Source organism: Carassius gibelio, chromosome A22 (assembly GCF_023724105.1).
Source record: "Carassius gibelio isolate Cgi1373 ecotype wild population from Czech Republic chromosome A22, carGib1.2-hapl.c, whole genome shotgun sequence".
In the NCBI taxonomy this organism is placed as follows: domain Eukaryota; kingdom Metazoa; phylum Chordata; class Actinopteri; order Cypriniformes; family Cyprinidae; genus Carassius; species Carassius gibelio.
Genome location: NC_068392.1, coordinates 10,809,761 through 10,813,940, shown reverse-complemented (window position 1 = coordinate 10,813,940; position 4,180 = coordinate 10,809,761). Strand labels below are relative to the sequence as shown.

Sequence of the window (4,180 nt, the reverse complement as noted above, 5' to 3'; positions counted from 1 at the left end):
GCAGGAGAGCATTACAATAGTCCAGTCTGGAGAGAACAAGAGCTTGGACAATAAGTTGGGTTGCTTGTTCAATCAAGAAGGGTCTAATCTTCCTAATGTTGTATAAGGCAAATCTGCAGGACCGGGTCGTTGTAGCAATATGGTCTGTGAAGCTTAACTGATGCTCCATCACAACTCCTAGGTTTCTAGCTGTCCTGGAAGGAGTTATGGCTGACGAGCCCAGCTGTATAGAGAAGTTGTGATGAATCAATGGGTTAGCTGGAACCACCAGGAGTTCTGTCTTAGTAAGGTTAAGCTGAAGGTGATGGCCGTTCATCCAGCTAAGGTCACTCAGACAGGCTGAAATGCGAGCAGCTACCGTCGGGTCATCTGGTTGGAATGAGAAGTAGAGTTGGGTGTCATCAGCATAGCAGTGATAAGAAAAGCCATGCCTCTGAATGACAGATCCTAATGACGTCATGTAGATGAAGAAGAAAAGTTGTCCAAGTACTGAGCCTTGAGGAACCCCAGTAGCAAGTTGTTGTGTTAGAAACATCACCCCTCCAAGACACACTGAAGGATCTATCGGAGAGGTAGGCCTTAACCCACAGGAGTGCGGTTCCAGAGATGCCCATCTTTCTGAGGGTGGACAGGAGAATCTGGTGATTAACGGTGTCAAAAGCTACATTTTCCCAACAATGATGTTTGTCAACATTCTGTTGTAATAAGTCTGGTATTCAAAAAAATAAATAAATAAGGGCATCAACACACCAAACACTGCTTCACAGCTTAATGCAGTTGAGGCTTTTTATTCCAATAAGAAAATGAAGTCAGTAACACATGCACATGGGACTTTATCAGAGATACAGTGTGTTGAGATGGGAATCAAACTGTGACAGCATTTGCACTGTAAACGTCATTGCCATTATGATGAAATGCAATCATTATAGCAATGATGATTTATCTTAATCATTTGTCAATACCGATTTGAAAAAGAGCAATGAAAACAGACGGATATTCACTCAAATCTTTGTGCATGTGTATAAAGTGGATGAAGAGAGAGAGAGAGAGAGAGTGCAAACTGCAACCTGTTCAAAAGCTTTTTTCTTATAAGCATAAGGCACACATATGCAAGAGAATTAATGTCCTAAAGCTGTCAAAGTGTCGATTCATGGGAATTACGCAAATTAATGCAACGAAAAGAAAGATTTTGTTCAGTAAATTTAATTAGATGGCTTTGTAAGGGTGATAATTGCTTAAAACTTAGCTTTTTTGGCTAGGTTCCCACTCCTGTCTTCTATAATTATGCTTAAAAACAATCATGCCTGTGTTTTTTTTTTGTTGACAAAAAATATTCTCATGGTATTTTTCCAGTAAAATATATAAAACCTTGATTTATAAATATAATAAATATATAATTGTATTAAATAATCGACAATTTATGACAAGTTTAAATAATATTGAAAAACAAATCTAAATATTTGAATATTTTATACATTTATAAGTTCTACATTTAATATATAAATATTTGTATTCTATATTTAAATATTATAATCTGTCAATATTTTATATATATATATATATATATATATATATATATATATATATATATATATATATATATATATATATATATATATATATATGTATGTATTTACAGCAACTTTCAGATAAATGTGCATACATTTTTTTCCAAGTGGGTCAGGGTTATATGAATGGCTACATACATAGTGGCTTCATTTCATCTTTTCGAAAGTGAAGTGGAACAAGACTGCTGTCTTCCTTATGCTGGTAGGAGTCAGAGACCGATTTTCAGAGGTGTCAAAAAGAATGTAAACTGAAATCATATTTTAGCCACTAATTATTCTGTCCAGATGACTCACATTAGCTCATGAGTGGCCACAGCCTTGAGGAATCTGTTCACTTTTTTACACTATGGGCAATGTGCTCCCAAAGAGATGCTTGCATGTTAACACACTAGGTGAGAAATTAATTGCAGTCTAAGATTTCACACTTTTTCTATATCTGTAACTCTCTGGTATTGTTCAATTGGGAGTCAAACTTGTGTTGTTCATGGTCAAAATTGACCTGACACCTCAAATGTCACTTTTTTCATTTTCATTTAAATTATATTGTTGCTATATTATAGTGTTCATGTAGCTCGACTGGTAGAGCGTTGCGTTAGCAAGCAAGCAAGCTAGTGCAAGGTTGGGGGTTCGATTCCCCGGGAACTCATAGGTAAAAATTGATAGCCTGAATGCACTGTAAGTCACTTTTTTTAAATAAAAGCATCTGCTAAATGCATACATTTAATATATGTATATATACAAAATTATTTTAATTTATTTTTTGAGAGAGAAATTTGTGGTACAATTTAATAATAGTGCAATAATTATGATAAAAAAAAATTCCATTGAAAATAATATAAAAACAATTATTTTCTAATACATTTCTATTAGTTTTTAATTATGGCAGTATTTCATATTAAAATAGACACAATGCCTTTAAAATCATTGGTATTAATATCATTATTATTATTATTTAGAAATCAACATTTTGCCACAATATTCCAAGTACTCAACCTGGAATGTTCCTTTAAGAGAAAAAAATTTAAAAAAAAAAAATGTAGATGTCCTCAACAATTTCGCACACAAGCTGGCTTACAAAGTATGTACAATTAAAATTCCAGCATTTGAACAACATGAAGAAATAATTTGATGGTAGATCCGGTCATATCAATCCATGAAGCGATGTCCTATGGTGTGTCTTAAGTGCAGCCCAGTTCTAGTACACTCTGGAAGATAAACAAATCAATGGATGTGCCGGTGGACAACACCAGCACAGTGTTCGTATCAGGCTGAGGCTTTGGTAATGCATGAGTAGCATGAAGGGCAGCTGCCCAGTGACTCTGCGGATCCTTATCCGGGCCCGTCGCCTGTGGTTGTCCCCATTAGAGAAGTCTTGAAAGTTGTCTGGATGAATAGCCCAGAAATGTCCCTTGCCATTGTCACTGCGACTGGCTTTGATGAAGCATTCATTCAAACAGAGATTGTGTCTGACACTGTTTCTCCAGTTCTTGTCCCGTTTAAAGAGAACCTAAATTATGACTGACCTGAAAGTAAAATATTTTGATTTCAAGGGAAACTCTACCCCAAAATGAAAATTTTGTCATTAATCACTTACACCATGTTGTTCCAAACCCATAAAAGCTTTGTTAGTCTTCGGAACACAATTTAAGATATTTTGGATGAAAACCAGGAGGCTTATGACTATTGCATAGACTGCCAAATAAATTACACTGTAAAGGTCCAGAAAAGTATGAAGAGCAACAATTTGTCTCCTCTGTGTCAGGCAGCATACACTCTTCTGTGTCAGCCATGCCACATGCACACCTGACCAAAATTTTGACGTCATGATTCTGAAATTTACTTTAAATCAAAACTTTTGGTTTTACAGATAAAAATCTTTGTCAAATTGTGAGAATCAAAATGGAATTGTAAAATCTGTGGTTTGACAGATAAAGATCCAAATATAAGGCTCTGACAGATTGAAAATTCATGATATTTGTTTTGGTTTGTGTGTGTGTGTTTCATGAAGGTACAATGCCTTGCTTTTGAAATAAGGATAGTGATCCATAATCCATTTGTAAATATCACACAGCAGGAGCTTCTTTTCATGTGAATCCAGGATGGCCATGGAAATGAGGGCAATGTAGGACTGCGCTGGCTTCTCGTCCATTCCTTCACTCTTAAGATTGGCCTTCTTGTGTTCTTCTTCACATCAGTTTTCTTCATTTTCAAGGTCCTCTGATTTTTCACTATTCTGTTCTGAGAGTGTTTCATTAACTGTGCATTGAAGACCTTCAGATGGGGATCCATTGTCCTCTGGTTCTGCTCTCTCATTGTTGCATCCCTTATTATACAACAGATATTCAATGGTGAATGGAAGCCCCAGTTTTCTTGACTGCTGCAGCATGCATTGTCCTCCATTTCTGTATTGTTCAGTTTTGGAATCTATCTCTTAGTGGGTTTTTTGGATCCAACTTTATAACATTTTGTCCTGGTTTGACTTTCTTTGTCTATCCTCGTGTGTTACGACTTTTCAAGAAGTGCTTGCAAAGATTATTCCAACAAACGATTAATTTCATAACAGATGTAACGTCAGTCTCTGAGGCATGTATGAATCGAGTAAAATGCATTCG

At 35.8% G+C, this 4,180-nt stretch overlaps 1 pseudogene; it reads right to left on the bottom strand.

Moving 5' to 3' along the window:
- Positions 1 to 2,574: 2,574 nt before the first annotated feature.
- Positions 2,575 to 3,968, bottom strand: LOC127942591 (hepatocyte nuclear factor 3-beta-like; annotated as a pseudogene).
- Between the last annotated feature and the right edge of the window lie 212 nt (positions 3,969 to 4,180).